The sequence below is a fragment of the Excalfactoria chinensis genome, chromosome 6 (genome assembly GCF_039878825.1).
Source record: "Excalfactoria chinensis isolate bCotChi1 chromosome 6, bCotChi1.hap2, whole genome shotgun sequence".
Taxonomy (NCBI): domain Eukaryota; kingdom Metazoa; phylum Chordata; class Aves; order Galliformes; family Phasianidae; genus Excalfactoria; species Excalfactoria chinensis.
In genome coordinates this window covers 1642121-1653479 of record NC_092830.1, presented here as the reverse complement: position 1 = coordinate 1653479, position 11359 = coordinate 1642121, and the positions used below count along the sequence as shown (strand labels likewise).

General features: G+C 41.8%; 1 long non-coding RNA gene across 1 annotated transcript; it reads left to right on the top strand.

Annotated features, from left to right (window-relative positions):
- Nucleotides 1-318: 318 nt before the first annotated feature.
- LOC140254337 (uncharacterized) lies at nucleotides 319-11086 on the top strand. Its single transcript, XR_011904163.1, has 3 exons — nucleotides 319-443; nucleotides 9198-9415; nucleotides 10118-11086. It is a non-coding gene; the product is annotated as an uncharacterized lncRNA (long non-coding RNA).
- Nucleotides 11087-11359: the final 273 nt, after the last annotated feature.

Below are 11359 nucleotides of genomic sequence, written 5' to 3'. Positions count from 1 at the left end.
AATGGAAAACACCCATGTTGCCCTTAAAGATAGTGCACGCAGAGCCTGAAATGAGAGCATTTACTTTGGTGTCAGAGGGCTAATGGCTGCAATATTTAAGAGAAAACTTAAGTTTGAGGACAAGGGAAAACCTGTATTGCTCCACATTGATTCTGTGCACATGATCTCAGATTTGCTGCTGCTCTGTTGCTTCTCGAGGTCTCTCCCAAAGACATACAGCTCTGTGTGATGGAGCATCTGCAGCAGCTGGGTCAGGCCTTTGATGGTCTGGCTAATTACTCCATGATAGCCAAATTAGGTGCCTTCAGCTTATGCTCTGCTGGTGAGGGCTGCAGCAGTGCTTTGATGGAGTGGAGTGTAGTATCTCTGCTGCCTGTAGTTAAAAGGGTCCTGAAAGAAACGAGCAGAAGAATAGCTTGGTTTTAGAAGCAGTGGTGATAAAGGTAACCAGTTCTGAGCCAGTTACTCTGCTGACAAAAGAAGAAAGAAATGGTAACAAATTCTGTATGGTCTCATTAAGGATATTTACATACTGAATGGTAGATGAACAAAATACTTCACAAATATTTTCCAGTTTTAATGTTTGGGCTAATTGTAAGCAAATCCTGCCTATTTGGGGAAGAGAGATTGAAAATAAAACCAGAGGTGTTCAAAACTAGATGGAAGTATGCCAGTCACTTTTGATATTCCTATGCCTGTACTGGAGTGTTGTTTGATGGGGTCACAGTCTTGTAGCAACAAGACTTTTTAATCCTAGTAAAACATATTATTATTATTATTATTATTATTATTATAATATTTTAATGTAAGTCTCAGGTTTGGTTGTCTGGACTTGATTGTGAAGCCAGCAAGGCAATAGAAGGAGAAGAGCGGGCTGGATATTTGATTTTTGTTTTCTAGGTTTCAAGTGTTGTCTAGGTGGAGGGAGATGTTGACACAAGGCTTGTGTAGCAGAGGTGGAATTGCTGGCAGACGGCCCTCTGCGCCTATAGTAGAAGGCACAAAATCACAGCCAATAAAAAATAATTGGAAGAGAAAAGCATGAGAATGAAATGTCAAATAGCCCTGAAAGCATTAAAATAGGAGAGAAAATTATTTGTAAATATATAGCAGGGACTATGCTATCTCCCTTTATGAGTGGAAAAGTGCAATTATAGGTTAAGGGCACATGCCCTGGTATTAAGTATCTAATTGGAATTATTTATCACTGTTTATTAGAAGGTGGGTTGAGCACGTCAGTCGTTGATTGAAATTATATGGCTTGGCAGCAAACAATCTGCATAAGTGGGTAGTGTGGTACAGACGGTACCAGAATGACTGGTGAAAAATTAGTAGCTTTAAAAGTGGTAGGACATTAAAAATAAATAAAATAAAGCAGCAATTCTTGCTTTTCCTGCATGCCATCCTAAATCCTTAAATGCTGGCAGTGTTTGCCTATTACTCGCCCCAGTGATGTTCCAGTTGAGTGGGGACAGTGGAGGGGTGACAGGGAGAGGCTGGGGCTGTCCCTGTGTAGCTGCAGCTGTGTCACCTGCAAAAGCTGCTGTTCTTCAGATCCCAGACAGCGTTCTCCCTCAAACAAAAAGGGAGCCAAACTGGTCAAGGATTAGTGTGGAAGTGGCTGACACCAGCACAGCTTGTGTTGACTGCTTGAGTTGGTCTGTGGTCTGATGGCTGCTGTAATTTCTGTGCTGATTAGCCCAGGTGAATTCTTTTCTGATGGTTGTGCAATACGGGGGCAGTCATAAGCGAGCAGTTCATACAAAAGGTGGGATGTAATAGGAGCAGTTGCAGACAGGTCACAGCAGCAGGCCAGGCCCAAAATTGCATTTAAAAAGGTGTATATTCTGTTTTCTTGACTTGTCGCTGTGGGATGTTGTTCTCTATTACTGTGGCAGGTCTTGATTGCACTAACATCTATTCCATGACTATATGCATATTATTACCTGTTCAGATATTTTCTGTCCTGTAGGCAGCTAAAATTCAGATCCAGGAATTGGCTTCTTGGTAGTGCACCATTATCGTAGAGGTAAGAATCCTGCAGAAGAGCATGGAGCTGTCATGGCAAGACTGTTATTTAATTACTTAAAAGCAACGTTACCAAGGAGATCTGTAGTCTGAGCACGACTGACCTTTATGGCTTTTTAACGAGTCAGCCCAAACAAGACCCAGTGGCAGGCTGGAATGGAGGAAGCAAAATGCTTTCTTTGATCTGCTGATGACTTGTTCTACATCTCTGCAGGTGGTTGTGTCCCATCTTGTGTCCATGGCTTGTCATCCAGGGCAGCAAGGATGGCTTTAAAGGGTGTGCCAGAGGTTCCAGAGATAAGCATGATGGTGGAAGTTCAGCCAATTTTTGCATGCAACAAGCCTGATAAGGAAACAAGAGGCAGACACCAGAGAACTGCTTCATTAACTACATTTTCTGTCCAGCTGGCTTCTGTGCACTAGAGAAGTTAAGTGAAATAAGCAGATATGAATACAAAGTAATACAAAAGCAAATGGGAGTTGAAGCTGTATTGAATAAGTGAAAGGCTGGTTTAGATGTATTTCTTGTCACTGCTTTTAAAAAGAAGCTTCCAAGCAGACTGATAGCTCTGGGGGTCGGAAGGTGCTCGGGAAGCATTTCACCTCTAAGAGCAGGTCTGCACTGCAGGGTTTGGGTGTCGTGGCTTTTATGCATGCAGGGCCGTGTTACCAGTATTTCAGCTGTGTCCAGCAAGAAATTCAGGGATGTTAACAGCTCAGAAGAGGGGTTGTGTTATGTGAGTTGACTTTAGGGAGGTGTTGGGAAGTCTCCTCTGTTTGCTCTGATGGATTTAGTCCACTAATGGAGGTCAGGAAAGCTTTGTGTGTCCCTCAACTCTGTCTGCACATCCAGGACTCATTGCTACGCTGCTTCCTGCAAACATTGTGGGGAATATTTCTGCAGGAGAATATTTTAAATGTAGTGCATTTTGAAGGCATTCATGTGTTCAGGGTACTGTATGAGTAATCAGAAAATGGGATGATTGTAGCTGGACTGGCTCAAGTGGAAAAGAAAATAGTGTGGTTGTGTTCATTCAGCTGGCAGTGTTACCCAGACTACAGGGGGACAAAGGTGGCCAAAACTGAATGATATAATGGAGGCTTGTAGCACAGAGTTGTTACAGTGCTCTTTTTTCCCCCTGTTTTTATCACATTGCTGTAGAGGTGCAGTATAGTGCCAGCTCTCCGTTAGGGATAACTGATATGGGTCTGTGACACCCTGATCCCTATAATTAATAAATGCTTGTAGCTCAGTCTTGTGAATCTCCCCTATTGTGGCAGATATGTGTGCAACTAAAACGATTTATTAACAAAACTCAAAAGATCAACAGGGCCTATTTAGAAGTTTGTGATGTAGGAAGAGAGAAACTGAATATAAACTACTGTGCATGTTTAAGTGTACAAAACGTTATCAAAAAGAAAACACTGGGAAAATAGATAAAATGGCCTCAGAACCCAAGGAAGTGGCAGAATCGGAAGGAGATCCTTAGTTCTAGAGAAATATCCAGGTAATGTGTAGGTGATGGGGGTTGTCTGGCAGTAGGTGAATATGTACATCCATCTCATGGCTGGTTCGAGTGATCTTCAGCATCTGCAGCACGTGAAGGGATAAAGCATTGAGAGCTGGGTTTCCCTGTACTAACAGTAAACTGGTAGCTGGTATTATGGCTATGACAACCTTCCCAGTTTTTCAAGTGCTGCTGTGGTAGTGCTGAAGTAATAAATCTAACTATAGGATCTGGAGAAAATGGGCCTTCAGGCACCAGGCCTAGGAGAAGAGACTGAAGAAATGGGGCTTGTTGAATGTAGAGAAGAAGAGAGTGAGGGTGATCTCCCTTCCTGAAGAGCAGTTACAGAGATCCAATGGTTAGTCCCATCTGTTGCTGGAAACAATCCTACTTTACGAGGGAGATGGAATGGGAGTCCCCTAGGGCAGCGTGGTTTTGTGATTTTATGGAGGTGTGGGGCAAGACAACTGGAGGATGCTTGAAGCAAACTAACCATGTAAATGTTACGGACACATTATGCAGCTGATGGCTTGCATTGACTGAAGACAAACCAATCAGGTAACCAAACAAAACCACCAGCAACCAACTACTTAGCTTGGTAAGGAAATGTCAGAATCCAGGCAGGATTGCCCTTGTGACTTGGGCAGGTGATGAAGTTGCTGTATTTCAGAGGCCGCCCCAGAGCAGGCTGCCAATCAGCTGCTTCATGGTAGGATGAATGGCGCCCTCTCTGTAGAATAGGGATGCCTGTGACCTTTGTGACTTGCTAGCAGCAGATCCTTCTCCATATAGTTAGGGCATGTTGCGGGCACTTGCTTAAGTACAAGAGACATGGAAGAAGCTCATGGCTATAATTTGTAGTGGGTCTGTACTTTCTCATTTATATATAGCATGCATGCATGCAAATAGCTTTGTGTAATTATTGCTCCTGTGTAGGATGTGAAGACTTGTATCTCTTGCTTGAGTGATAAACTACAAGGCCTTAACTCGAGCCACAGACTTCTAAGATTTAATTCCCTTGGGGAAACCACGTTATTTACTGTGCTTGTAAGAAAGCAAGTGACAAAATTTTAAGGAAGAAGAAAGAGGACAGGATGAAGATTATTCTTTATGGGGTGTGGGAGAAGACGTTTCTGCAAATGTTATGTGGAGTAAAGAGATGGGAGAATGTAATTAATATAATGCAAGCATGGATTTGCTTCCTTTACAAATTTGTGAGGTGAGAAGTGTTACTCAGTAGTGCAAAGAGGCACCTTGGTGATGGGGCTGCCTGCGGCTGCCTAGGAAACAGCATGAGGTGCCCTCAGTGTTGGCTATGTCACAGTAACAGGTGATGGGATTTCAAGGGATGATGTGAAAATCACAGGTGTTGGCATTTGGAAATGAACAGCTTTCAAATAACATCATTTCAGGATAGATGTGTTGGGAGAGAGGCAGAAGTTACAGCTGACATGATTTTGAAGTCTATCAGCCTATATAAATAGATGTGGACGTGAACAGCTACGCGAGATTTTTAAATCATATTTTTCGTGTGGTTGCTTTCTGGTTTCCATCCCACTCATCTCAAGATTCTGAAGTCAGCTGCCCTTTATTTGCTGTTCAGGATGCAAACCACGGGTGTTTCAGTGGTTTCGCAACCGAAGGTACATTTCAACTTTGCAGCAAAGCTGTTTACTTTCACCCGAAATATACCCATGGCAAATTGTTTCCATATAAGCGGCTGCGTGATATTAAATATTAATACCATAAATAGTCTTTTAGAGTATCTTTAGAAACATTCATTATGCAGGCAAAAAAAAAATGCACATTCATTAAACCAGAGCTGTTCGAAGTTTGAGATATCTAAACCTGTGTAGTATATTTAATGTTCACTGTTCATTTCTTTGCTTTGCTGAGTAAATTAAAAAGAACTTTTTGTTCTTCTATAAACATTAATAAAAGAAGAAATCTTCACTTGAGCAAGGGGTTTGCTTGAACAAAAAGGCAGTGTTAGGCCTTGGAACAATATTTTTGCAATGCTTATGTGAATAATGATCTTCATATCTGTTACTATGTGAAACCCAAAAGGAGGTCATTGGCTGGTATCTAACGTCACTCAGTTAATTTGTGTTCTGACTTGCATCTTTATGTGTATATGCAGTACAGGGAGAAAGAGGGTAAATCTGGGCAGAGAATTTCTTTCTTTGGTACTGTAGGGCAGGAGCAGGTACAGGCGTGTTTCCCCTTCAGAGGATTGATCTCCAGGACTGAGCCAGAACTTCAGCCACCGACTGGATGGGTGCATGACTGCACATCTGTGAGCTGTTCCATCTTTCTTCTTGCTTTTTAGCAATGGGATGCTTGCTTGGAGGGAAAGATTAGATGCATAGTATTGGCTCATGGAAGGAGCTTCATCCTTGGAAGCAATGATCTCTGACTTTCTGGTAATCCATCAAATACCGGTGTAATGTGAGTTCTGTATTAAGTCCATCCTACTCATGTGTTCCACTACCTTAGTGGCTGCACTGGTATTTTCTGTATGTAAGCAAAGAGTATTCAAGGGACACTGTGGCCATTCTAAAAATGTTGGTGTTTTGGCTGAATGCTGTTTGAACTTGCATGGACAGATGGGAACAAATTTGTTCTGTAATCCCAGGACAAATGCTAGGGCTGAATGTTCAGTGGCCAGAGCTGATGGCTGGATGCTCTCTGTTCTACCGTGAGCTGCAGCAGCTTGCACTCATGGCTCAGTGCTCACCACTGAGGGAATGGAGAGTAATGTGCCACAGCCTTTGGCACATTTCAGTCTATGGGTTTGTGTCTGTCACCTCTACTCCTTGATTTGTTCCTGTTCCTGAATATGTCTAGGAGGCAATAACTGAGGGATTAAATCACTGGTGCGTTGTGCCTAAATCCTGTGAAATTAGTGGGGCATCTCCTGTCAACTGCAGTAATCTGAACCGTTCCAATGGAAAATGAAGAGGAAAACCTGACAGAAACAGGCAGATTTCACTTTGCCACTGAGCTCTCCCTCCTCCGTGCACACTGTTGGGGTCCTTCTGCAAAAGATGGTGCTGAGAGACCCTGTTCTGTGCATCAGTGCTGAGTGATGCAGGAGGGAGCTGGTTTTGTTTGCTGCTGATGGTCTTGCCCTTGGTGCTCACTCACTTTGAATGGAGATGAACTTGAAGAACATCAGTCATCCAAATGACATGTTTTCTAGTATACGGCAGATTTAAACTAATGTTTCTGCTTATCTGTATAGGAGAGTGGAATTAAGTTACATGGAAAGTAAGAAGTTGAAGCATTTCTGATGTGTTTGTTTGTTTGTTTGTTTTTCCGGTCCTTGTTTTGTGACTGGAGATTTGGGGTGTGTCCCTATTGGTTGGTGAACCTCTAACACAGATAAAGTTGTTAGTGAGAACTGATGCTGTTGAGTGAAGAAAGAGGTGTGTTGGGTGGCAAGATTGTATTGAACGGGTACAGAATGCAAATTGTTTTTAGAAGCAGGGACTGCAGGATAAATTTTTCTCCCTTTGGAGCCAACATGAATTCAGCTGCAGTGATTTAAGGAGAAGGACTTGGCGTGCTGTATGCAGGTTGCAGGCTGAAACAGTTACGCATTTTAAAAAAAACTTCATATATAGAACATAATTTTGTCCAAGTCTGTGGAATTTAAGTAATTACATTTTCATCCTCTAAGTCTCAGCTTACAGATGTAAATGTATGCACATTTAGAGTTCAGTCTTGCTATGAATATTGCCAGCAGGAACTTGCTACTGGCTCTCTGGCACTGATAAAACCTGCTTGAATGCTCGGTATCTATAAAACAAGGTAATTGAATTAATGCATTTGAAATGGAACTTATGTAAAACATGACGAAAATATATGTATGTTTATTTCAAAAATGGGAGCGTGAATGGACTGCCTTGTAAAACAGTTTTATTCAGTGATCTGAAGACAATTGTCAGCTAAATGAACGCAACTCCTGAGAAAACACATGAACAACTGAGTTGCTCCAGTTTTACACTTGTCTGTCTGGGTCCAGGATCTGTCTGAAGGCAGGTATATTGTTCCAGCAATTCTCTGATTCAGAAATGTTGCAGAAATATTAGAGCATAGAAGTGCATACTGGATAGTGACTCAGTTCAGAATAGAACACAGCTGAAAGGTTTTTTTTTTTGTTCTATCACAATTAGGATTTCCTGGATTTGGATTTTCAGTAACATATTATTTGTAATACAGTTGTCCAGCCCTGTTTAGTCTTGTTCAGCCCTGTTTGAATCACAGAAGACTCATATAGGCCTGCCCCTTGGTGCCATGTTTCAATGTTGAATCCTACAGCTACTAGCATGGCTATAACAGGGCAGATATTGGAAGGCTAGGTTATAAAAATGAGCAGTGTCAGAGAAGTGCTTTTGTGTAATGCATATGTAAACCAACTCATATCTTGGAAGCCTTTGCTATGCATCGAAGGCCAAAAACTCAGCCCTGAAATTTAGGGAGGACTGAGTATTAGGGAAAAAGTCTGTGAGATTCTCAGGGAGGGACTATGGGAGATCAAGAGTTAATCCTCAGCAGAGCAGTGAGAATTCCCTGCAAGTAATTCAGCAGTGGAACAAATGGAGTGGGCAGGGCATTGAACTTGTGGAGGAGGCAGCAAATCCAAAATGCCCCTGGGATGGCCAGGAGGTAGGATGCTGGGTGATGCTGAAAAGTTTACAAAGTCTGTAAGATGCTTCCAAGGGCAAATGGATTTTAGAGGATGAGGAAAAAGAAAATAAGAAAATGCCCAACAACACACTGGTGAGTGTTAATAAAAAAGATCACGACAATTGTTTGGACAAAGGTGATGATATGAGCTCCGTTAGCTTGCAGGAATTCCATACCAGAGCAGAAGGTAGCGATGCAGCAGAAGATGAATAGACTATTGTATGTCTGAAAGCTGACGCTTTTGGTTAGATACTAGAGCACAAATCAATGCGCTGCCAGAAACAGGGATATTAGCGCTGCGAGAAAAGCAACAGAAAGTAAACAAACGAGATCTTTGGCTTTTAGCAATGAGCTTATTTCCACTTGAGAAAATCTCTGTTTGGAAAATGTAATGTGTAATTGTACCAGTGTGGGGGAACAGAGAACCAACCCAAGGTACTGATAGAGAAGTGCCAAAAGCCCTTAGTCTTATTCAAAAATGCTATCACTGGGAATGCAGGAATGTCCTGGTTTACAGGATTCTCCAGAATAAAGATGCTCCCAAAAAATGGAGCCTGCAGGCAAATGATTTCTAGCACAACAGGGTTGTTCCTGCCCCATGTTTTTATGTGGTTCACTGAGGTGAATAATGCAATTATATTTGTCTCTGATAGTGCCCAGGCCTTGTGCAGCCTTACAGAGGATGAGTTAAAGGAAAAAGGCATGCCTGTTACAAGTATCAATCTTTGTACTTCTCTCAGCTGTAAATGGTGATGTAAGCATGTGCAATTTCAGCAGAAAAAAATAATGTATGCAGAGAATTAAGTCTTTCTAAACTGCAGTTTTCCTAGATTGATGATTAGCAGATCTTTGTGTATCCAATCAGCCTTTAAAAAATACCTCTTGTAACAGCTTTTGGTAGATGGTGGTTCTGACAGATAGCAAACAAGCTAACAGAAAGTAACAGCTTGTAAACTGTCGTTCCTGCAGCTAATTAGGTGAATCTGGATTCATATCTCACCATCTACAGAACACAACGATGGCAACTTCTTTCATCTTGGAAATCTGTGTTAATGTGAAGAAAGGAGAATGAAGGCAACCTTGCTCTTACATTGCCTTGATTTTGTGATCAATGTCAGAAGACTGGCAGGAGAACCAAGCCAGCAGTCCCTTTTCCCTTCGACCTGTAGGCTTCTGGCTAGTTAAAGGTGAGTTTCCCTCTGAAAGCCATCACTACCTCAAAGTGGAACAAAGTAACTCTAAAAATTCAATGGGAGCAGGAGAATTCTTCTCTAAGGCCAACGTGTAATACAAGCATCCTAAGTAAGAGAGATTTTGGATGGACTGCGTCATGTTTTAAAGTCTTTCCCTTTTACTTCATGTTTTAGAATTGGTGAGGAATGTAATGCAGAGGGTGTGATGCTTTATTGCATTAAGTCCTGATAGGAAATTCTGAAAACTGAAATTAAAACTGGAGAACAAGAGGCAATGATTCACCTTTCAGATCTACTCTGTGTCAGTACAAGTAGTGAAACAATTACTGTAGGGATAGGCAGTCATGTTTTGCCAGATTACTGAATGATTCATGTTTGCAAGAGGAGAATAGCATGCTGAGCTGCTCAAGTGCAGTGCTCGTTGTTGACCAAGGCTGGACCTAGTAGTGACCCCTGCAGAACACCAGCTACATTTCCTTTCCTGTTTTGCTGACTACAACAGTAGCTGCGGCACATGCCTTGTTCTCTCTAAAGGGCTGTTGTGGCCTTCATTACTGTGTTGGAAGTAAAGAATGTTACTGTGTGGGGAGGAAAAACATATCCAGAGTGCATCTTTCCCAATATAGGAGTTCTGTGTAATGTGAAAAGAGTGGAAATTCCATGTTTATTGAGGTTCTCACTCTTTTTGTACTGCAGGAAGGACCTGGAGACTGGCTATGACTAGGACCTCATGCATGTAATGGCTGAAGGAGGCTGAAATCTGCACAAGCTGTTTTCTGCACTGCAACCTGGAATTGTTCCAGACCAACATACAAACCCAGAAACTGGTTGTTTGACTCATGTAGGGAGAAAAACACTGAGAAAAAACGTGTGTAGAAGAGAGAAGTGTGAACAAGCCTTGACTCTGGGCAGCTTGGCGCTGATCAATTGATCTGCCTCAATCATTCTCTGGCACTTTGAGGGGTGAGGCTGATGTGGTTTCTTTCTGGTGTGAGCACAGACTGCTTGATAGTGGAAAAATACTCTTGGTCTAGCTAACAAATTTAGGAACAGATTTTATCTCTGAGATCGTTGTTGCTTTTCTGTGCAGCTGAGATTAATGATTGTTGCGATTCAGAGGCTACTCATCTTCTTTCTGTTGCTTGTAAGTCAGACTTAACTAGTAGTGGTGAAGGGTAGGTGTAGACCTACCCAAACCAGATGAAGATTGCAGATACATAAAGCACATGCCTAACAGGTGATGATCACTGGAATTTATGCCCTGGGTCTGGCAGCTGTCAGTCAGTCACTTGTTTTATTGAGATAACCTCAAGTTTGGGCCTTTTTTTGTTAAGCCATGAAAAGCCGTTACTGAAGTACGTGAGTAAGTAATGATTTTTTTTCTCATCTTTTCTCTCTCTCTCTGGGTTATAAAATATTGCATGATAGATTAGGGAGATTCACTAAATCTGCAAGCAGTAAATAGGAGTGACTTTCTTTACTTTCTTGAGTTACATCGTCCAGTAATGAACATTTAAATTCATAAGCCATAAGCAGCAACGATACACGAGGGAGGACAGCTTTGTAGGCCTCCTCTCTCTGCATTATGCTTGTAAAATTAATTTGTTGTCATTTCCCCCATATATATTGCTTTTACAACCCACAAGAATGCAAGAAGCCAAATGAAAGCAATGTGAATGAAAGCAGACACCTCTGTACGAATAGAAATAAAACAGATAAATATGCAACAATGAGAAAAATGTTGGAAAGATGAATTTAATCCTTAGCTGAATCTTTGGGGAAAATTTTGCTGTCTCCAAAGCAACATTAATAAGTGAGTCTACAGCAAGACAGAGCAGAGATGTGATTAAAGGGGGGTTATGTTTAGCTAAATGGCATTAAAATGCGTTTCCCATCTGCATGGTGCTCACTCACTCAGGGCACTCCCATTGAAGGGCC